The sequence below is a fragment of the Lissotriton vulgaris genome, unplaced genomic scaffold (genome assembly GCF_964263255.1).
Source record: "Lissotriton vulgaris unplaced genomic scaffold, aLisVul1.2 SCAFFOLD_617, whole genome shotgun sequence".
Lineage (NCBI taxonomy): Eukaryota > Metazoa > Chordata > Amphibia > Caudata > Salamandridae > Lissotriton > Lissotriton vulgaris.
In genome coordinates this window covers 661,549-685,871 of record NW_028253417.1, presented here as the reverse complement: position 1 = coordinate 685,871, position 24,323 = coordinate 661,549, and the positions used below count along the sequence as shown (strand labels likewise).

Sequence of the window (24,323 nt, the reverse complement as noted above, 5' to 3'; positions counted from 1 at the left end):
TCTCAGGCTCACAGAATGTTTCCCTTGGATTTTCAGGAAAGCCTATTGTTAACGAAGTATCAAAGCCAGTTTCCCTTGCAGTTGGTCCATTGTCCCGTACTACAGATCTGTTACTTACGAAAGCGTGTCCTGAAAACTTGCTTGGTATTAAAACACTGAAAGCTCTAGGAGCTGTTATATGTTGTTCTCCGGAAGGAGTGAGATTATTCCTTCGTGATTTTAAGGGTCATTATGTGTTGAGAGATTTTGATGTAAGATTGAAAAATGTTCCACAGCATTTATGGGCGCAAGGTCCAACTGATGTAGGTTGTATGCACATTACTCCTTATCGTGTCACACTCAAGCAAGGTGTTGTACTGCCCCGAATCCGACAATACAAATTGCCCTCCGAGGCTGTAGCAGCCTTACTGAAAATTATAGACGAACTTATTGCTCAAGGAGTAGTTGTAGAAACTGACTCCAATGTATGTAATTCTCCTATCATTCCGATTCTTAAACGAACTGACCCAAATGCACCTCCAGTCTATCGACTGGTGATCGATCTTCGAGAACTCCATAAATGCATAGTACCACAGTACCCAGTGGTCCCAGACATTTCGTCACTATTGACTGCCATTGATTCCGAAGCTGCGTTCTTTACTGTAATTGATCTTAAGAACGCCTTCTTTAGCGTCCCCATTCATCCCGATAGCCAATACCTTTTCGGATTCTGTTTAAATGGCCGAAGCTTCAAATTTGCACGTGCACCTCAAGGGTTCGCGGAAAGTCCTAGTATTTACAGCCAAGCATTGAAAAGACAACTAGACAGTATTCACATGCCTACTGACACTGCTCTACTACAGTATGTTGATGATCTACTGATCACAGCACGGACCGAACGTGACTGCGAGCGCGCGTCACTGATAGTCTTGTATTTTCTGGCCGAAAAGGGGCACAAGGTGTCCCCTTCGAAGCTCCAATTCTGTGCCCAGCAAGTGGTATACCTTGGACACTTGCTGTCCAAGAGGGGTAGACAGTTGACACCAGATCGTATCCAGTTAATTGCACATCTGCCACAACCCAAGACTCAAAAGGAAGTACGGGCCTTTATTGGCCTCACTTCGTACAGCAGACAATGGATTCCCCAATATGCTTTTCTAGCCAAGCCACTCATACAGTTGTCAACACAGGAGGCAGCGACTTCGACTGTCCTCCCTTGGACTCAGGAACATACACAAGCTTTTAATGACTTGAAGAAAGCTTTATGTCAAGCACCAGTTTTAGCGACACCATGTTACAGTAAACCTTTTACACTTTTTGTCACAGAACGTGATGGCACAGCATTATCTGTTCTCACACAAGATCAAGCAGGACACCATAAGCCTTGTGATTATTTTTCTAGTACATTGGATCCAGTAGCCCAGGCTCTGCCTGCGTGCTTGAAATCAGTTGCAGCAACAGCTCTAGCTATCAGACAAAGTGATTCAATAGTGTTAGGACATCCCTTGACAGTACAGGTTCCACATTCCATGGAAGTTCTTCTGAACCGTACCCAGACTCAGCACCTGACCATAGCACGATTGACAGGTTATGAACTGACACTGTTCCAGCCACACATAGAAATCAGACGCTGCAACATACTTAACCCTGCCACATTGTTACCCTCGAGTACAACAGATCCAGCACCACATGACTGTGTGGAAGTCATTAATACAGTGACAAAGCCCCGACAAGACTTGACAGACATTGCATTGACCGATCCAGACCTGACACTTTACGTGGATGGTTCATGTATGAGAACAAGCACAGGAGAGTTAGTGGCCGCATATACAGTGACCACTGAAACTGAAGTCATAGAAACACACCGTATTGACACACTATCTGCTCAAGCTGCAGAGCTCATTGCTCTGACTCAAGCCTGTATATTAGCCAAGAACAAGAAAGTTAACATATACACAGATTCACAGTATGCATTCAGAGTCGTTCACGACTTCGGAGTCCTTTGGGAAGAGAGAGGTTTTTTAACTTCTCACGGTACCAAGATCCAGGATGGTCCCCTTATTCAAGCTCTGTTAGAAGCAATACACTTGCCTACAGCCATAGCCATCATGAAATGCAAAGCACATACCAAGGTCACTGACACTATTTCCCAGGATAACGACCTGGCAGATCGACCAGCCAAGCTCACAGCTCAGACAGACATTCCGACTGACATGACAAAGACTGATATAACTACATTGACACATTGCCTGACAGTTAAGGATCCCACTCTAGATGTACTCGACATACAGACACATGCAACCCCAGATGAAATCAAGAAATGGACTGAACAAGGAGGGATCCAAACAAATCAGGGATGGATGACGAAGGGAAGAGCCACATGGTTCTGCCCCGACTCTATGGTTCAAATCATCATTAACACAGCACATAGTCCAGCACACTTAGGAGAGAAAGCAATGTTAGACAGTTTACAGAATCTCTGGTTCAACAAACATTTACGAGCAGCAGCGAAACAGAAAGTGCGTACTTGCATGATCTGTTGTCAGTTTAATCCAGGAAAAGGTGTCCCCGTGGAACAGGGTGGATTTCATCCTCCTGACCATCCTTTTGAAGTCCTCCAGATGGATTATATCCAGATGGACAGATGCCGAGGATTCAAGTATGTCCTCGTAGTTGTATGTGCTCTTTTCCGATGGACAGAAGCATATCCAGTCACCGATTACACTGCTGCAACCACTGCCAAACAGCTGGTACGTGAGTTCTTCCCACGGTACGGTTTGCCCCATGTCGTGTACTCTGATAATGGACAGCCATTCTCGTCCGAGCTCATGCAGCAGGTATCACTCCTGTTAGGTTACCAATGGAAGTTCCACTGTGTCCGACATCCTGAAGCCGCAGGTCTCGTAGAGAGACATAATCAGACCCTGAAAATACGCCTAGCCAAAATATGTGCCGAGAAAGGTGTAGATTGGATAGTTGCCTTGCCAGTTGCACTCTTTTACATGCGAATGGTAGCTCATTCTAGGACAGGGCTATCCCCGTATGAGGTGGTCTTCGGTAGGCCTCCGAATATGTGGGGGACGCCTATGCCCCGTAAGATTACTGATGTTGACAGTTCTATGCTGACAGATTACTTGGCATCCTTGATGTCTGCACTACAATCTTGTCGTTCACAGGTCGCGGCTGCCTTTCCGGACAACACCCAAGTAAAACCGCATGACGTCGTTCCAGGTGATCTCGTCTATGTGAGGAACTTCGACAGGAAGAGTCCGCTGGAACCCAGATGGAAACAGCCTAAATTGGTGTTGATATCCACAAGAACTGCGGTCAAGCTGGAAGGAAGAAAAGGATGGCTGCATTCGAGCCATGTGAAAAAAGTTCACGGACTGTGTCCAGAAACTCCGTTTAAGGACTGCCCACTTTCTGACTCCCCCTGCTAGAGAAAACTCCCCAAGAGGAGTACCGTTCCAAGCTAAGGTCTAGTAAGTCAGACAGCGTTTAATTGTTTATCTTTTTCACTGAACTGTGTAACAAGATTCATTCAAGAGTGATCTCATTGTAGAGGTGGCCAGCATTGACTCGCATGGACCGGATTCATGTTAGACGCTCAGGACAGCAATTGATGGGGTAAAGGATTCCCAATCAATTGCATTGTTGGGGTATTTAGCCACTGTGGGTCTTCTGAAAATCTTGCAAACATGTGGCCCACATGGACCAAGGGTAGACATCCATATCTAGGGAGACTGCCTCTTCAATTGTATTTGTTAAACCTTATGACATAGTACTTGCAAAAACTTGCAATACAAACTTGATAAACAAAAACACAAAACCCTAGTGTTATAACATGTTGTTTAACAATATGTATAAACCCATTTTCACTTAATATTGAAGATGCAACTACTGTATCCAATATAATATACACAATATAAAACCCAGGCAATACAGATGAAACCGACAACATGAATGAGGAGCAGATGGATTGTGATGTAAAAAAAATACCTGTCCTCCACATGTTCTGAAAACTTGAAAAGCGGTTCGAAAACCATGTTGCATATTTATATCAAAATCTGAAACAGTAAATAAATGTAACATGAGTTAAAGTGCCATTTGCCTCAACAGACCAATTACATGTCCCTATGCTTTAGAATCAATGTTGTTTTATTCGGTTTTATGATGCAACAGAAGTACAGCGTACCTTCTCAGCTCCCTTCTCCTCTCCTAACCAGTGGCCCTATGCCCCATGCCTATCTCTGGGAGGTCCGTGATCAAAACAGGATAACACCCAATATTTGGTGCTGCTACAACCCTTCCGACAGCCCCAATATGTGTTTGGAGAAATTCTGTGAGTACATTCCAAGCAGCAGAATTACTGGTACTAGCTATTTTTGTGACACAGGATTCCTTCAGTTATGAGTTGAACCCTTCGGAATGGGGAAAAGTCTGCAGACCTAGATTGCCTTTCAAAATTCCACACACTATTCCTGATTCCAAGGGGTTTAAGACAGGTATTTATCACCTGCTCCAGGCACTGGTGAATATCTGCAGCACCTCTATGTAAAGGGATAGATAGAGAACGAGAAAATGTAATCTAATGGAGGAGCATTACCTCTACTTCCCTCGTCCTGGACCCAGTCATCACTCATGAGGTATTCCACAGACAGGAAACAAAACAGAAAATGCTTTTAGGCTCCACTCCCCTCCTGCCAGGTGCTATATCACACCTAACCACAAGAAGCACATCCTGTTTTGTTTCCTGTAGGTGGATTACTTGATGAGAGGCGCTAGGGTGAGTGCCGGGCGCTTACCTGCTTTGTTAGTCCTGTGGATCCTCCTCTGCTGGGCTCTGGGGGGCTCCCATGGACTGTCGTGGGATTCCTTGGAGTGGGGCTGCTGGGCTTCCCTTTCTCCTCCTGGGCTCAGGTGACCTATGCTGCTTGGCTTCGTGGGTCTTCCTGTTTCGTTTACTGCCCTGGTCTCTGTTCGAGCTGCTGGTGTGCTGTGGATCTTCCTCCTGCTGCTCGATGTTCTTTCCTGCTGGAACCACGACCGTGCAGGTAGGGGTTTGGGGCTGTGAGCGCTGGGCTGTTGTGGAGCGCGCTCCTCCCCTTTGGATTCCCCGATCTCGCAGGGGCCTCATTGCCTTGTGGGGGCCCTGGTGTCGGCTCCTGAGTGTGCCTCTGGGACGCGTTGCTCGCCCTGCTGCACTGGGGCGGACGGCGGCGGTGCTTTGTCGGCTGTCTCAGCGGCGTCTTCCTGGGTTTGCGCGCATGCGCATTGTCCTGTGTTGCACCCGTCTGCCGTGTTAGGTGCCGGGTGCTGGTGTAGGCGGGCGTACGGGTGGGCTCCGGGCGCTCTGGTTCTTGGGGCCATTTCCTCGCTGGGCAGAGTCATGCCTGTTCCGTGTTCCTGCACGGTTGCATAAATAAATAAATAAATGAATAAGCCCAAGCCAGGATACTGTACAGAGACTCCTGGAGATGTCGGGGATTGAACCCGGGGCCTCATACATGCGAAGCATGCGCTCTTCCACTGAGCTACGTCCCCTCTACTGCCCTCTAATGTTATTAAAGGGGTAGTTGCACCCCGGCTGTTTGGCCGCTGTTTTTCTTTTCTTTGTGGTTCATTTCTTGCTGCTTTGTGCTTGGGAGCGTTAGTCATGGGCAATCTCCATCATGAGAGGAGGTATTCCTCTCCTGTACCTGCCTCTTCCCCTGATTCCGGTGGGGACCTCCCCCCCCCCCCCCCTCCTGTGATGCGTCCCTGGAAGTGTGCTGATGCCCGGATTGGGTGCCTTATTCTGGAGACTCTTTCTGTTATTAAGGCTAATCAGTGGCTTGCTGTTGGGATTTCTGCCTTTCTTCGGATATTTCCTCCTCTGATGATTCTGATGGGTCTTCGCTTGCTGCGGTTGCGCTGCAGGGCATATCCATTTCCAGGGAGCTCTTGCCTGACGTCCTTTCCCATGTGTGGGTTGACATGGGGTTTCCTGAGGATTCTGCACCCAGCACTTCTCTGGATGTTCTCTTGCCGCAATTCTGGTGGCCTGTTGCCTCTTCTCTGCCGGTGCATCCTTTTATGTCCGTGGTTCTGTTGAAGGAGTGGAAGGACCCGGATCATTTCTCCATGCCCAGGTTTATGTCCATGCTTTCTCCATTGTAGGATATGGCGGGCTCTTTGCCTGGTTCCATTCCTATTGATTCCGTTGTGGCCAGTCTTGTGGGTCGTCCTTCCATGACCGATGATGACATTCTGATGGACGGTGTTGATAATAGTTGAATTAGGCTCTGATGGTGTCTTACGCCGCCTCTCACCTGGCTCTTCGTTCTGGGATTTATGGAGCCTATTTTGCCCAGTCTTTGCTGCCCGGTTTCGAGTACCTGTTTTCTGCTATGCAGGTGGGTGGCAGTTGTCCTGATTTGCTGGAGTCTTTGGAGAGCCTGGCGGGATTCCTGTCAGACAATGCTTTTGTTTCTGTGTGGGCTTCTGCGATGTCCTGTGGTTCCTCTATTGCTGCCCGTCGGGACCTGTTGCCGCGGATTTGGAAGACGGACGCGGCCCAGCGTTCCATGGCTTTGAGGCTGCCTTTACTGGTGCCCGTCTGTTTGGCATCTTTCTGGAGGAGTCACTGCACATGGTTTTTATAGAGCGTAAGCTTTCTTTGTCCTTTCATGTCCTTCCGCCCGGTGGGGGTTCCTCCTTCGCTGGTGCCAGGTCTTTTCGCCAGCCTTCCAGGTTTCGCCAGTCCTCCTTCAGGAGTCATTGTGGCACTGGCCGGTCCTTTCCACTGGAGTTTCAGAAGAAGTCCCAGAGGGGTGCCGGGTCTGGTCCACTGCGTTCCTGACTATGCCACCCTTGGGGACGTTCTCGCTGGTGGTCCACATCTGTTTGGTGGGAGACTTTGCCGGTTCCTTCCTGCTTGGCGCCTGATGACCTCGGACAGATGGGTGCTGGATCTCTTGTCGAGGGGCTACCGGATCGAATTCTTGTCCCCCCCTCCCCCCTCCTGGGTGGTGATGACCTCTTCTCCTCAGGATGCCTCCCGCCGTCTAGCCTTGGTGGACGGGGTTCGTTCTTTGGTCAGCGAGCTTGCGGTTGTCCCTGTTCCAATGGCGGAGCGGGGGTTGGGCGTCTACTCCATCATCTTTGTGGGGCCGAAGATCATGGGGGGCTTCTGGGTGGTCGTCATCCTTCAGGTTCTGAACTTCTTCATGCGGAAGATCCCGTTCAAGATGGAGACCTTCCAGAAAGTTATTCCGTTGATCCAGTTGGGTTGGGTGTTCTCCACTCTCGCCCTCCAAGATGTGTATCTGCACGTCCCCATGGCTGTGACGGGTCAGCGTTTCCTGTGCTTCTGCCTGGCGTATCAGCAGTGACAGTTCTGCGTCCTCCCCTTTGGTCTTCGGTCCGCCCCCCGGGTGTTCACCAAGGTGGTGGCTCCCTTGGTGGCCATCTCCTGGGGGTGTCTGTATTCCCGTATTTGGTCGTCTGAATGGTTCAGGCTCCGTCCCTGGAGGTCATGTCTCACCACTTTCACTCGACCATGTCTGCACTCAGGGGCCACGGTTTCTTGATCAACTTGCCGAAATGTCGCCTGGAGCCTGCGACCCGAAGGTCCTTCATCAGAGCCGTGTTCGATTCTGTGTTGGGCAGAGTGTTCCTGCCGGACGCCCGGATTCGTCGCCTTCAGTCCTTGCTGAGGAAGCTGTTGTCGCAAGCCTCGGCTCCCCTCCTTCAGTGGCTGGAGATTCAGGGCCACATGGCTGCTTCTGTTTTCACCGTGCACTGGGCCAGGGTTCATCTGTGGCCTCTGCTGTGGCATGTGCTGCGGTGGGTCCCCTTCCCTGTCCTGGATTTTGCTGTTCCTGTTCCTGTGTCTCTGGATGTTGTGTCTGCTCTCCAATGGTGGCTGGACCCCTCCCACCTTTCCCTGGGGATGTTGTTTCGTCTCCCTCCTCCTCTGGTTGTGATGACGGATGCCAGCGCCTCGGGCTGGGGCGCGACTCTGGCCCATTGGGTGGTGCAGGCTCATTGGCTCCCGTCGGAGTCTCACAGGTCATCCATCTGGAGGGAGTTGTCTGCAGAGGAGGGGGCGCTTCGCTGTTTCCATCTTCATGTGGTGGGTTGCCATGTCCTGGTGAAATCGGACAACACGGTGACTGTGGCTTATATAAATCACATGGGGGGGACCCGCAGTTGGAACAGGCCACCAGATCCAGGGACCATCTCGGCTTGGGCAGAATTTCATCTTCTGGCCCTGTCTTCTCAACGCATTCGGGGTGTGGACAACGTGGTGGCGGACTCGCTGAGCCGGAGGTTTCCCTCGTCTCTGTCCATGTGTCTGGCTCCCAGGACCTTTCGGATGCTTTGCCTGAGGTTCGGGACTCCGGCTTTGGACTTGTTTGCTTCGGGGTCCAATGCCCTGGTACCCCTGTTCTGCTCCTGGTCTCCGGAGGTGGGTGCCTGGGGGGTGGATGCCTTGTCTCTCCTTTGCCCTCCTTGGCTTCTCTAGGCCTTTCCTCCCTTTCCTTTGATTCCTGCCTTTCTGCTGAGGGTTCAGCGGGAGTGGGCTCAGGTGGTGGCAGTGCTGCCTCACTGGCCGAGGAGGTCCTGGTTTCCTCTGCTGCTGGGCCTGGGGGTGGGGCCTCCTTGGCTTCTGCCCCACTACCCCTCTCCTCTGAGGTCTCCGTCCCTCTTTCTGGTTCCCCTCACCTTGGCGGTTTGGAGGTTAAATGGTTGTCTCTTGGGGCCCGTGGTCTGCCCAACCACTTGCTTTCGGTACTGAAGGCTTCTCGTAGGTAGTCTACCTTGTCTTCCTATTCTGAGTACTGGTCTTCTTTTTCGAGGTGGTGTTCCTCCTCTGGTCTGTCACCTTCCTCTTGCCCTTTGTCTTCTGTTCTTCTGTTTTTTCTGGATGGGTTTCAGAAGCGCTTTGCTTTATCTACCTTGCGTGGCCAATGGGCTGCTTTCCGTGCCTTCCGAGACCCGGATTCCTTTCTTCCTTCTGATGGCTTGTTGGTTTCTTGCCTTTTTCGAAGTTTCTCTCTCTCTTTTCCGTCTGTTCGCTGTTTAGTGCCCCCTTGGGGTCTCTCCTTGGTGTTGGGGGTTTTGCAGTCTTTCCCCTTTGAACCTTTGGAGTCTGTGGACCTTAAGTTTCTGTCATACCAGGTGGCTATTCTGTTCATTCTTTTGACCTCAAACGTGCCTTGTCCATTTATGTGGCTCGTTCTGGGGTGTTTCGCTCTTCTGACTCTCTCTCCGTGACCTTTGGCTTGGCTGGTAAGGGTAAGGCTGCTTCCAGGCTCACTTTGGGTCGCTGGATTAAGACTGTCATCACTCTTGCCTATCTTGGTACTGGATTACCTTGTCCGGTGGGTGTCCAGGCACGTTCCGCTCGGGGCGTGTCTGCCTCCTGGGCTGCTTACCTGGGTGTGTCTCTTGGTGAAATTTGTCGGGCTGGGACCTGGGCCTCCGAGTCCACGTTTGTGAGGCACTGCTGGTTGGGTTGTGCCTTGTCTGACCGGACCAGTTTTTGCTTGTGGGGTGTTGCAGGCTGTGGGGGTTCCCCCTCCGCTCTGATTCTGTTTGTTTATTGAAACTTTCTCTTGCTGCACTCCTTTGTGTCTGGTCTGTGTTTTGTTGTGTGTGGGTTGCCAAAGGCCTGTTTGGGCGTTGCTTTGGTATGCCTCATGAGTGATCACTGAGTCGAGGATGAGGGACGTAGAGGTAATGCTATGATTACGTATGGTAATCCCCATTACTCTTAGTCCTACTCGTCCTCGACCCAGTCATACTTCCCACCCTCCTTCCCTTTGTTGCTTGGTGTGTCAGGATGTGCTTCTGGTGGTTAGGTGTGATATAGCACCTGGCAGGAGGGGGGGTGTAGCCTAAAAGCATTTCCTGTTTTGTTTCCTCTCTGTGGAATACCTCATGAGTGATGACTGGGTCGAGGACGAGTAGGACTAAGAGTAATGGGGATTACCATACATAATCATAGCATTACAAGTATCCACCATGCCTTCGCTAAGGATCAGGGGGGGGCAGGAACTGGGTGCAGGGGTGCAATGTAGATTTTTGGCTGGTAAAATATTCCAGTGCAACCGCACCTGGAGATTCTGGACTGGGTACACGGGTTTCCTGATAATAATGCCAAGCAGAATGCCACACTGGAAATCTGCTCCACACTTATTGTAATTTGGGCCTCAATTGAGGCATGTAAAAGCCTAAAAGTCTACATAATTCCTTGCCTACATAATTCTTTAGCTGTCTGTTGGCCAGGCCTGTTGTTTCCCAAATACTTAGAGTAGCTTATGGGTTACTTCATTACACATGATTAAAGGGATGTGTAGTCTATCTCACTTCCCTCTCTTGATTCGATGGCTTTCCTTCTTATTTTTGTGCTTGTCACGTGCAAGAATATTTCGGTCTCACATTGTTTTGAGGTTAACTTGTATCTGTCCTCTGCTGATGTTGAAGTTTCGGCACTCCAACCTAATTGCATTCAGGAAACTACAATGTTCTTTTATTTTGAGGACTTCATGGAGCATATAATATTTCTTACTCTCTTGCCTGTGTGCTGCTTTTTCTCCTCACATTGCCCCGCCAATTTGCATGTTGCTTCCCCGTTACTCCAGCTTTTAGTTCTTACTTATTTTTTTGTAAATATAGATCTTCATTTGTGTCTTCCCCTTTGCTCCCACCAATCATCAGTGTTTACTTCCTGCCAACTTTCCATTCCTACCATTCCACACCGTCCCTTCCCTGTCCCATCGATTACATTTTTGTGTTGTTGATTTATTTATTGACTTGTGGGCCCGGCTGCTGTATTTTGCTACTGCAGCACAATGTTATCAAAATGAGACTCATTTTTTTAATGAACTACTCCAAAGTAATCATCTGCCATCTTGGAACAGTAAATAAAAAAAACGAAGGAAATGGTGACCCTATTATGACATATGTGTATGCATGCAAGATAACTCATGGTAGTCATATAAGAACAAGTGTCCCTAAATAGGAAATCAATTTCTGAATTACAAAACATGCGCATGCACCTTGACGCACGCTTTCATATTTCGGTATGGGCAAGATGTGGCAAAGCCAAAAGCTCATCCTTTTAATACAAAGACCTACAGGCTTCACCAGACAATTGGGGGCTTCCATATTAAATGGCAATTCTTCACTTTGTCCTAACGCTAAATGTACCACAACTGATGGTGCCTTAAAATGCAGCTTTGGATGGTCTTTGACTTTTGAATATTCTGGACACATAAAGGGTTCTTTACAGGGTGAGACTGGTCATAGCTGGCACTGGCATTTCCCTGGTGGGCCACGAGGGTGGGGGCCTGTTTTGGGCTCTTGCTGGTCAATTTTGTTACCGGGAGCCGGCAATATCCTCCCACTGTAAAAAAAATTGTCAGAAACCGGTCCTAGTAAACAGCTCGGCCACTCCCCCAGAGAGCCGGCCGAGCCGTTTGCCAGGGCCAGTTACAGCTCCCAGTCCGGCCCTCGTGCTATAACCTTAACCTCTTAGTGTCAGTCAAAATACTCTTTATTCGACTTTTGTTAAAATCATAAAAGGACAACATACAAATACAATTTAAAACATCAATTGATCTGGTTACTAAATTTCAACATGTTAACTTCATTTTACCAAAGAGTTACAAAAGTTAAAAATTATTACAATTATTAAAAATCTCCTTTTAAAACCAAGTTTTGATTAAAAATAGGCTATGTTAGGTAATCTTTTCTTCCTTGATCTGAATGCAGCTGTTAAATAACAGGCAACACTAAACATAGTATGGGTGTCTGCCAACATTTGAAGAAAAATTAAAGCTGGCCTTATTTGAGTAAAACCAACGGCCCTTAAAACAGGAAGTAGATATTTTACCCTCTCCCTAGTGTAAAAACCACAGAAAAATGTAAAATGGAGGGTATCTTGTACTGAGAATTGATCACAATCACAGGGTGGGCCGTCTTCAAGTTTTGACCACACAGGGAAATTTCCTAATGAATAATGAATTAAATTCAGCCTGAATTTTGTAAGTAGGAGTCTATGGAGTGGGTTGGTCACAATTTTTAAGTACGGTTCCAGGGAGGGGGTGGTCGTTAAAACTATATGCGCCCTTACCGAGAGTTTCTTAAGCTCCAACTCCTCTCTTGCCATACATGCCCTCTCCAGAAACGCCTGCTTGACCCATCCAATATCTTCCCTTCTGATGTTAATTGGGTCATTAAAGAGTTCCGGTCTCCCCAGCATAGAAAAAGTAGATCTGATATATTTCAGCCAGGGTATTCTCATGGCATTATCCCTTGAGATAACATCTTTAAGGATGGCGTGATTTAGCGTTAGCTCGGGGTTCAGCCATGTTTTGGACCAGAAAAGAAGTGGGGCTAGTTTTAATTTATCAACAATGTAGGGCAAGCCCATTTCTTCATGGATCGAGAAGGTGGGTGTGGAATTTGGGACAGATAGAATTTTCCTAATAATACCATTTTCCACCCTCTGTATTTTTACCAAGTTTGCATATCCCCACATAGCGGCCCCGTACATAGCAATTGGGACACACTTGCTGTTATATATTTTAATCACTGCCTCCATCGGTTTAGCTCCTAATCTTTTTGTGAAGGCCAGCAGAGCAGAAGATGATCGTGCTAGACTAAGACTCTTTGCTTTGATCTGGGGGACCCAGGACCCTCTTTGATCAAAAAGGACCCCAGGTATGGAAAAACTGGTACCCTAGAGAGAATCTCGCCCTTGCAGGTAAAAGATTTTTTGTGCAACATATTTACTTTACGTCCTATGATCATGGTATGAGACTTTGAAACATTAATTTTCAGATCTAAGTTCTCCATAAAGGAGCCAAAACGGTCCAGAAGGGCCTGTAGACCGATACCGGTTCGTGCAATTAAAACGGCATCGTCCGCGTATAGGAGGGCTGGTATCTGCTCTCCTCCTACACGCGGTACGTCAGCCATTCCTGCTTCAAGGTCTTTGCCCAGCCCATTTATATAGATGGTAAAGAGAAGGGGGGCCAGGATACAACCCTGGCGCACCTCCTTCTCAGATTTAAAGCTGTCTGTACGCCTTCCATCCCTAGTGACTCTTATTTTGGCATTAAGGTCCTGATGTAACCTAGCAATAAAAGCCACCAGATGTTCCTCTATACCTATCTCAAGAAGGAGAGTCCATAGCTTACTCCTGTTCACCAAGTCGAAAGCTGAGGAGAGGTCCATAAAAGCCAGATATACTGACCCCTCCCTGGCCACCGTATACTTGGAAACCAAGAGGTGAAGATTGGAACATTGTTCAAGCGTCCCTCTATTTTCACGGAACCCATATTGGATATTTGAGAGCCCCCCATGCTGTTCTAAATTATCCCTCAGTTTGACCAATAAGACTCTACCTAAGATTTTAAAGGTAGAGTCAATAAGGGAAATCAGGCGGTAACACCCTGGGTCCTCCCGATTTCCCTTCTTGAAAATAGGTACAATAATAGATGTTGCCCATGTTTCAGAGAGGGTTCCTTCGTTTGTTACTCTGAACACTCTAGCCAATACTTTGCTCCAGAGTGTCGGGCAATATTTAAAAAAGTCCGCCGGCACTCCATCGGGGCCTGGTGCCTTGTTTTTTGTAGATTCCATTATGGCTTTATAAACCTCCTCTTCAGTGAACTCTACTGTGGCTAAACAATGGTCCATCTCAGTAATGCCTATGGTTTCATTTTTGTTACCTCCATATATATTACTAAAATGCTGTACCCATTTTTCGTCAGGAATTACACAATTCAATTGAATTCAATTCAATTAATTTATATAGCGCGCTACATACCCAGAGGGTCTCAAGGCGCTTGGAGAAGGGTGGGGAATTACTTGTCGAATATCCACGTTTTAAGTTGCTTTCTGAATGCTAGGTGGTTCTGAGTGAGGCGAAGGTGAATGGGAAGTGAGTTCCAGGTTTTAGCCGCCAGGTAGGAGAAGGATCTTCCTCCCATGGTGGTTTTGTTGATGCGAGGTACAGCAGCAAGGGCTTGGTTGGAGGAGCGTAGCTGGCGGGGGGGGGTGTAGAATGAAAGTCGTGTGTTGAGGCATTCGGGTCCAAGTTCGTAAAGTGCATTGTGTGCGTGGGTTAGGAGTCGGAATGTTATCCTCTTATTGACGGGGAGCCAGTGGAGGTTTTTCAGGTGACCAGAAATGTGGTCGTTACGGGGGATGTCTAGTATGAGTCTGGCTGATGCGTTCTGGATGCGTTGGAGTTTTTTCTGAAGTTTTGCAGTGGTACCGGCGTATAGAGTGTTTCCGTAGTCCAGGCGGCTTGTAACCAGTGCGTGGGTGACCGTTTTTCTAGTTTCGGTGGGGATCCAGCGAAAAGTTTTTATGAGCATGCGAAGAATGTTGAAGCACGATGATGAAACGGCGTTGACTTGTCTGGTCATCGAGAGTGAGGAGTCCAGGATGACGCCCATGTTCCGTGCTTGGTCTGTCGGGGTGGGTGCTTTTCCAAGGGACTCTGGCCACCAAGAGTCGTCCCAGGCAGAGGGGGGGGTACCTAAGATAAGGACTTCTGTTTTGTCGGAATTCAGTTTCAGACGGCTGTGCTTCATCCAATCGGCTACTTCTTTCATTCCTTCATGTAGGTTGGTTTTGGCGGTGTTAGGGTCTTTGGTGAGTGAGAGGATCAGTTGAGTGTCATCAGCGTAGGAGATGATGTTGAGGTTGTATTGGCGTGCGATGGCCGCGAGGGGGCTCATGTATACGTTGAAGAGGGTGGGACTGAGTGAGGATCCTTGTGGCACGCCGCAAATGACTTCAGTGGCCTCTGACTTGAATGGTGGGAGGCGGACTCTCTGGGTTCTTCCGGCGAGGAGCGAGGTGATCCATTCCAGTGCTTTTCCTTGGATTCCGATGTTTCTGAGGCGTTGTAACAGGGTGCTATGACAGACTGTGTCAAAGTATGCGGAGAGGTCGAGGAGGATGAGGGCGACTGTGTCTCCATTGTCCAGTAGAGTTCGAATGTCGTCTGTTGCTGCGATGAGTGCGGTCTCAGTGCTGTGCTTGGCTCGGAAGCCGGACTGTGAGGAGTCGAGGGATTTGTTGGTTTCGATGAAGGCGGCGAGCTGGTTGTTGACATCTTTCTCGATGACTTTGGCCGGGAATGGAAGGAGCGAGATGGGGCGGTAGTTTTTGAGTTCGGTGGGGTCAGCTGTGAGTTTTTTCAGAAGGGCGCTGAGTTCGGCGTGTTTCCAGCTTTCCAGGAAGGTGGCGGAGTTGAGGGAGCAGTTGATGACGTCTCGGAGGTGTGGTGCTATGATGGAATCTGCTTTGTTGAAGATGTGGTGAGGGCATGGGTCTGTGGGGGATCCTGAGTGGATGGAGTTCATCAGGCGGATGGTGTCCTCAGTGGAGATTGGGTTCCAGTCTTTAAGGATGTTCAAGGGGGGTAAAGGTACGGCAGAAGGTTGGGTGGGTTGGTCTCCGGGTTGGTTGTCGAAGCTGTTGTGGATGTCTGCGATTTTGTCGTGGAAGAACGAAGCTAGTGAGTCGCAAAGGGCTTGGGAGGGAGTGATGTCGTTGGAGTTGGCAGAGGGGTTGGTAAAGTCTTTGACGATGTTGAATAATTTCTTGCTGTTGTGGGCGTTGTTGTCAAGTCGGTCTTTGAAAGCGGCTTTCTTGGCAGTCCGGATCAGTTGGTGGTGTCTGCGGGTGGCGTTTTTGAAGGCGTCCCTGGTGCTGGTGTTTGGGTCTTTTTTCCATGCCTTCTCAAGGGAGCGACAGAGTTTCTTGGATTTTTTAGGATCATCGTTGAACTAGGGGGCGTTTTTGTTGCCTAGTTTGATTTGACGTTTTTTCAGGGGTGCTAGGTTGTTGGCGCTGTTGGTTAGCCATTGAGTGAGGTTAATGGCTGCTTGGTTGGGGTTCGAAGAGTGGGCAGGGGGGTTTTGAAGAAGCGATGAGGAGATCTGGTCGATGGTGATTTTGTTCCAGTTTCTTCGCAGAGTAGGTTGAGGATGGTTGTGGGTTGTGGTCTTTTTGTAGATAAAGTGAACGCAGCTGTGGTCCGTCCAATGGAGAGCTGTGGTGTGACTGAAGGAGATATGTTTGCTGGAGGTGAAGATAGGGTCGAGTGTGTGACCTGCGTAGTGAGTGGGGGTATTAACAAGTTGTTTGAGTCCGAGGTTGGCGAGATTGTCCAGAAGGGTGGTGGTGTTGCTGTCGTTGTTTTTTTCCAGGTGAAAATTGAGGTCTCCCAAAAGAATGTAGTCCTCGGAGGGGAGGGCGTGTGGGGTGATAAAGTCAGTGATGTCTTCACTGAATTGTGCACGGGGTCCTGGTGGCCTGTAGAGGAGGGTGGTCTTGGGGTCGGTGTGGATCTGGAAGTGAAGCTGTTCAGCGCTAGCGAGGTTGACATCTGAGCTGGTTGAGATGCGGATGGAATTCTTATGGACGATAGCGATGCCTCCTCCTGTTTGCTTGGTGCGGTCTTTTCGGATGATCTTGTAGCCTTCCGGGATGGCAATGGTGATGTCTGGGGCTGAGGAGGCGTTCATCCATGTTTCAGTTAGGAAGGCAACGTCCGGAGAGATGGTGTCTAGTAGATTCCAGAGGTCGATGGCGTGTCTGTGGACCGAGCGGGTGTTGAGTAGGATGCATTTTAGGTGGTTGGTGTCAGGTCTCTGTTTTGTGTTAGTGGATGAGGAGTTGGTCTTGGTGCCGTCAAACTTGCAGGAGTTGCATGTGAAGGGTCCATGGGTGTGTCTAGGGGTGGCTTGGGCGTAGGTCGACCGGGGTTAAGGGCTAAGAGGGTGGAGGTGGCATATGTAATGCGGGTGGGGTGGCTGGTACAAGAGCCAGGGGGTCTGGCGCTGGGCGCGGGCTTGGCGCGGACGGGTGTAGACGGGCTTACCTTTGGCGCACCTTCGGCGCAACTGGGGCGCGACCGCTGCGCGATTGTCCAGCTGTCATTAATGGAGGGTGGAGGGGGGCGGATCGTGGGCGGGGCGGCTGGGAGGCGGGAGCGTGGGGGGAGGGACGGGCTGAAGGCACAACCAAATGGCAATACGTATAAAACAAAACACAAAGGCTAACACGCCGATATTAGTGCACAAGAAAAGCAAATAAAGGTTATGGAAATGCTTAATTAAAATAAAATACTTCCGTGGGCACAGTTAAGCACACAGGCACCAATTACGGGTCAAGAGTCAACAAAGGCAGACACACGGCACAATCAATAAATGTACAGCAGTGCGAGGCGCTTGTGAAGGAGAGCAGCGCTACGATACCCAGAAGCTGCAGGAGGCAAGGGGGAGCAACCGCTGCGTCCGGAGACAGGCAAGTCACAGGGAAATGTCGGACCGGACGGTGCAGATAGCCACTGAGTGGGCGGGGCGGCTGGGAGGCGGGAGCGTGGGGGGAGGGACGGGCTGAAGGCACAACCAAATGGCAATACGTATAAAACAAAACACAAAGGCTAACACGCCGATATTAGGGCACAAGAAAAGCAAATAAAGGTTATGGAAATGCTTATTTAAAATAAAATACTCCCGTGGGCACGGTTAAGCACACAGGCACCAATTACGGGTCAAGAGTCAACAAAGGCAGACACACGGCACAATCAATAAATCTACAGCAGTGCGAGGCGCTTGTGGAGGAGAGCAGTGCTACGATACCCAGAAGCTGCAGGAGGCAAGGGGGAGCAACCGCTGCGTCCGGAGACAGGCTGGTCACAGGGAAATGTCGGACCGGACGGTGCAGATAGCCAGTGGGTGGGCAGGGCGGCTGGGAGGCGGGAGCGTGGGGGGAGGGACGGGCTGAAGGCACAACCAAATGGCAATACGTATAAAACAAAACACAAAGGCTAACACGCCGATATTAGGGCACAAGAAAAGCAAATAAAGGTTATGGAAATGCTTATTTAAAATAAAATACTCCTGTGGGCACAGTTAAGCACACAGGCACTAATTACGGGTCAAGAGTCAACAAAGGCAGACACACGGCACAATCAATAAATGTACAGCAGTGCGAGGCGCTTGTGGAGGAGAGCAGCGCTACGATATCCAGAAGCTGCAGGAGGCAAGGGGGAGCAACCGCTGCGTCCGGAGACAGGCTGGTCACAGGGAAATGTCGGACCGGATGGTGCAGATAGCCAGTGGGTGGGTGGGGCGGCTGGGAGGTGGGAGCGTGGGGGGAGGGACGGGCTGAAGGCACAACCAAATGGCAATACGTATAAAACAAAACACAAAGGCTAACACGCCGATATTAGGGCACAAGAAAAGCAAATAAAGGTTATGGAAATGCTTATTTAAAATAAAATACTCCCGTGGGCACAGTTAAGCACACGGGCACCAATTACGGGTCAAGAGTCAACAAAGGCAGACACACGGCACAATCAATAAATGTACAGCAGTGCGAGGCGCTTGTGGAGGAGAGCAGCGCTACGATAACCAGAAGATGCAGGAGGCAAGGGGGAGCAACCGCTGCGTCCGGAGACAGGCTGGTCACAGGGAAATGTCGGACCGGACGGTGCAGATAGCCAGTGGGTGGGCGGGGCGGCTGGGAGGCGGGAGCGTGGTAGGAGGGACGGGCTGAAGGCACAACCAAATGCCAATACGTATAAAACAAAACACAAAGGCTAACACGCTGATATTAGGGCACAAGAAAAGCAAATAAAGGTTATGGAAATGCTTATTTAAAATAAAATACTCCCGTGGGCACAGTTAAGCACACATGCACCAATTACGGGTCAAGAGTCAACAAAGGCAAACACACGGCACAATCAATAAATGTACAGCAGTGCGAGGCGCTTGTGGAGGAGAACAGTGCTAGGATACCCAGAAGCTGCAGGAGGCAAGGGGGAGCAACCGCTGCATCCGGAAACAGGCTGGTCACAGGGAAATGTCGGACCGGACGGTGCAGATAGCCAGTGGGTGGGCGGGGCGGCTGGGAGGCGGGAGCGTGAGGGGAGGGACGGGCTGAAGGCACAACCAAATGGCAATACGTATAAAACAAAACACAAAGGCTAACACGCCGATATTAGGGCACAAGAAAAGCAAATAAAGGTTATGGAAATGCTTATTTAAAATAAAATATTCCCGTGGGCACAGTTAAGCACACAGGCACCGATTACAGGTCAAGAGTCAACAAAGGCAGACACACGGCACAATCAATAAATGTACAGCAGTGCGAGGCGCTTGTGGAGGAGAGTAACCATATTATCATCCCCCGAAAAAAAAGAATGATTAATAATGTCCCAAAATTGTTTGCTGTTTTTGAGGACATCTATATTAAGAAGATCATTCCAAGCATTGTTTTTGATCTCGTTTTTCCTTGCCTTAACATTTGCTTTATAGGCCCGCCTCAAATTTGAGATTAGTTCTTTATCTCTATCCTTAGCCTTAAGGGCCAGTTTCAGATCTCTGTGGGACCTTGAGCATTTGATATCAAACCATTTATGAGGCTTTATAGGGTACTGTGATAAAGGTTTTGTGAGGTCCCTGGCGGTTTGTGCAGAGATAAAAATAAAAGCTGTAATGATTTGGTGATTTGAAGTAGTTTGATCCAAACAAGTTTCCAATGGTCCCTCAATTTTGGGCAATAAAGTATCCATAAACTTTTCCTCCACAACCTTACCCCATTTGAGCCCTCTGCCCTGATCACTGGGCACCGCCATGGTGCAAACCCGGGATTGTCCCACTTGTTTACGCCATAAGTCACTCCAGTGTATCTCAATTGACAGAGGGTTATGATCACTATGGGATGAGGCAGTTACTTTATAATCTCTCACCTTTGAGGTGAGGCCTAGGGAAATGAATATATAATCAATTATCGACCCATTGATTGAGCCTTTAAAAGTGGGTACCATCTCATATATTAACCTCTTAGTGGATATGGATATGTACTTATTATGATGGGTACAGAATAAAATGCACAAACAATCATCATTCATTATTTTATTCCTGAGAAGTTACCATATAACATTTTAGGGTTATATCTACCAATGTTACTCCTTACTGTTTACCTGTCATGGAGCAGAGTATAGCCCTTGCCACAAAAAAATACATGGCAGCAGAAATCTAACAAACTACAAACCTAACAGTCCTTTTTTTGCATTGCTTTTGTGAAAGTCGATCAAACCAACAAGAGTGTCACAACATAATAGTACTGTTGCCAGTCATGAGTAAAGTCCACCACCAGAGATGCTTCTCCTTGCATCTCCTGTCACCCAACCACACTCAAGAGACCAGATCACATACTTTATTTAAGCTGCTATGGTATGCTAAATGTTTCATTTCATTCCAGATGGATTTAAGGGAACTGTTGAAGAACAGAAAATGTATTCCGTAAGTAACAGGGCAAGCATGGATGGTCTTAAGGCACATAGGGTTGCATGGAAAGTAAAGGGGTACGGGGTGCAGTTTTTACGCTGTAGGAACAAATAGTGAACACTGCTGACAAAAGCAAACAAAATAGTAACCAACAGTGACTGTCACCGGTCAAACTACATGTCACAGGTGTACCTGTGGAATAGTGTGTGGTGCTTCACATTAGGTCGCAGTGTTTATGATTGAAGAGTTGGCTGTGGTTCTCCTTACTCCATCTTTAGGTCTTTGTGGGAGTTTGGTGCAGTGAGAATATCTCTGCTTAGTTGTTTGGTATCACTGGTGGGTGAGGAGTTTGAGGTCTTAGGTATAGATTCATCAAGGTAAAATCCGCTCGCAAAGGGGCAGATTCTCAGAATCTGCCCCTTTGCGACCAGTATTTTTGCATTTGGGATGCATCATCCCAAATGCAAAAATCGCAAATTAAGAAATCGCAAAATTGCGATTACTTGCATTTAAGGAATCTCAAATTGAAATACCTTAAATGCAATGCATTAAAGTTTTAAAAATAGTGATTTCGCTAATAGGGCTCGCAAATTACCATGAAGTTGAACTTCATGGTAATTTGCAAAAACTTTGAAAAATGCACTAAGGGCATGTGTGTGCGCAACATATGTGCACGGATCAATTTCAGGGGTGAAACAGGGTGTCCTTTGGACACCCCTGCACGCTTGAAATCGCATTCTTAATTTGCAATTTTCTAATTGCGATTCGCAAATTGAGAATGTCTTCCCTTTCATTCCTATGTGCCTCTAGGCCCACAGTTTGCGAGTCGCAATTAAGGAATTTTATGAAATCGCTATTTTTTTAGTGATTTCTTCATGCATTGCATTTTGCTATTCCTTAATAGCAAATTGTTATTTTTCGCTATGAAGGAATAGCAAAATGGGTTGTTAATGCATCTGGGGGTTAGTATTTTCTAGTAATATTTCAGGGGGATATCCATTCTAATATAATAAAGAGAGAGCCCAAACCTTTGAGGCGGGTAATCTCAGGAACCACAGCACCAATCACAACACCCAATACAACATTGGAAAGGGCAGTTGCAGCAGAAGGACATAGGCTATGCAGACGCCCATCATATACATTTAAAAGGTAAAAGAACCGTGCCAGCAAAGTAGTCCCTTGTGGGCGTGTCTGCATTGTGCTGTGGGCGTGTGCTGGGTGCGTGACAAAAGCTGGTATGTTCTGCCCTTCATGCCATGTCTCATATCGTGTGCTAATCCCACCCTGCTCCTTTTAAATACCCCTGCACCCCATAATCATAACCCACCCTTACTCCTTAAATTACCCCAACACCCTTAAACACTAACCCATCTTAACCCTATAAATATACCCTGTACCCCAAAACCCAAACCTATCCCTAAATATACCCCTGTACCCAAACCTAGCCCTGAACCCTATAAATACCCCTGTACCTCAAAACCTAAACCCTAAAAATACCCCTGTACCCCAAAACCCAAACCTATTCCTGAACGTTAAATATACCACTTTACCCCAAAACCCAAACCTACCCCTGAACCCTAAAATACCCCTGTACCCCAAAACCCAAACCTAGCCCTGAACCCTTACAATACCCCTGTGCCCCAAAACCCAAACCTACCTCTGAACCCTAAAAATACCCCTGTACCCCTGAACCCTTAAAATACCCCTGTACCCCAAAACCCAAACCTACCCCTGAACCCTAAAAATACCCCTATACCTCAAAACCCAAACCAAGCCCTGAACCCTAAAAATACCCCTGTACCCCAAAACCTATACCTATCCCTAAACCCTAAATCTACCCCTGTACCCCATAACCCAAAACTATATCTGAACCCTTAAAATACCCAAACACCCCAAAACATATACCTCAGTACCCCAAAACATATACCCCTATACCCATACTTACCTTATCCAAACATTTAAAAAAAACATGCTTTTACCATTCATGCATTTACAACGAATTTCGTTGTAAATGTATGCATGGTAAAAGCATATAAAATGTAATGCCATGCGTTATAATGGCATTGCGGGGTCATGGTACTTTCGTAAAGAAAGTATGCGAAGTGATGGTATGCAGAAAGAAAGTTGCGGAATAATGGGTGTTTACCCTCCCCCGGTAAGTACATTGGTGGCACGGTGGCCCACATCTCCTGCAACATACTCATATTTTTTCACCACCTATTTGAAAAATGCACACGTTTCTCTCATTGATGGCCAGCACCGACATACACTTTTAGACACACCTCCCGCCACAAGTTCTAGAATTGCGAACTTTAGAGCTGGGGAGCTACGTTCAAATCTCGGCATCAGCTCAACATCCTGTGATTCTAGGCAAATCGATTTGTCTCCCCGTGCCTACCACAAATGAATGTGTTCTTCTGTAATGTAAATTGTGCTCATGCCATGTTGTCGAGTTTGCCCTATATAATATTGCAAGGAAAAATAAAGTAGAGAAACTGGAATTCACATGCGTACTCTTAAGTGCATCAGCAGTGCAATGTGAATCGGAGCGTTTCACAGGCCTGTCACAGATAAGAAATGCCATCAAAACGAAATACTACAAAACAATATACTACTGGCCGGTAGCAATTCATACCCGGACAACGTCGGTACGGGCTGCTAGTATCTTTATAAAGTACCTTTGAAGAATAGAGTTTATTCCACTCGAAGCCCTTTCAATAGTATATTGGAGTTGATTCCAGATCTTAACTTCATGGCCTCAATTTAAGAAGGACCCTAGGAACACCTCTGAGGTTAACCTGAAATTAGTAGGTATTGCAGCATGAGGTAAAGATGGAGGTGTGTTTTGCTCTGAAGTGGTCCTGAAATTTAGACTTCTTGTTTCGTCGGATATTATTTTTTGTATTTTGCTTAATTTCATTCCTAGTTTATTTTTTAACTGTTTAAAGAATGACAAAACCTTTGCAGTTGATTGTAGGAGTTACTGTCAGTAATTTTCCCCATAAAGTACTTACACCTTTGCCCAGTACTAATTTCAGCATAACCGTATTTTACTGCCAAGAGTAATTTTTATTTAACATAGGTCCCGGTGTTTGAAAGTTGAAAGGACTGAGTATAATAATTCAAATTGGTTTTCAGATGGCTATTTATAAAACTGCTTTTTGATCTAGGAATGTACTGACTTATTCCCAAATTGTCTTGCAGAAGGATCAAGCACAGATGTTCGCCTTCATGTTCCAAGGCATTGTCTGCCTCTACAATTCAGTCCGGGTAAGAGTCTCTGCCTCATACTTTACCACCAAGTCCAAGAAAATACACGGGCCGGGGTGGCTAAAGGTGCTTTGTTGCAGTGAGTGGGGATGGGAGGATGATGCGTTGATGCACCTGCACTCTGGTTTTACACCAGGGTAGCTCATATTTACAAAGGTGCAGACTGGTGCCCCTCCTAGATCCATCGCATGAAGGTCCCTGCAACTTTCATCCTCACACAGAACCACTTGGCACACAGTACATCACCGAAAACGTACCCGCCTGAACACTTTACAGGCAAATACTGAAGTAACTTCTTGATCTTTGTTTCTTTCAGAATCGGCCTGTGAACAAGAAAGCAGAATCCTATGAACTTATTGTAGTAAACAGCGTCAGATTTGTGGTAATGATAACAATTTTAATGTCATGATATTTTGTGTGTGTTATTTGACTCAGTTAGACTCAACTGGTGTATGTCGATGTGTCTGAGTAGAAGAAGCAGCCCGTGGCGTTTGTTGAGGAGAGGACACACAGGGTGGGGCCAGATACCGTGTATGAGGTTTTTTAATGATGCCAGTGATGCATGTTGACAGGCACGCCCAGGGCTGGTCTCGGGTTAGGGACAAGGAGCTTGTACCCATTGACTCCTTAACTCCAAGCATTGTTGCAGCATCTTCCACATAAAACACAGATGAGATTTGCAGGGATGTAAACATGCTTGCCTGAGCCAAGTCAGAAGAGAATGTCTTACAGGAAGGGTATTACCAAGTCACGCGTGCA

At 47.7% G+C, this 24,323-nt stretch overlaps 1 long non-coding RNA gene and 1 other non-coding gene across 2 annotated transcripts in view; one reads left to right on the top strand and one right to left on the bottom strand.

The window, feature by feature from the left end:
* LOC147660963 (uncharacterized) overlaps positions 1-23,542 on the top strand; it is an 80,356-nt gene extending 56,814 nt beyond the window's left edge. Inside the window, exons 2-3 of the long non-coding RNA XR_015306099.1 lie at positions 20,269-20,309; positions 23,499-23,542. This is a non-coding gene — a long non-coding RNA (uncharacterized LOC147660963). The remainder of the gene's footprint in view (positions 1-20,268; positions 20,310-23,498) is intronic.
* On the bottom strand, positions 5,452-5,523 carry TRNAA-CGC (transfer RNA alanine (anticodon CGC)). The gene has a single exon. It is a non-coding gene; the product is annotated as a tRNA-Ala (tRNA).
* Positions 23,543-24,323: the final 781 nt, after the last annotated feature.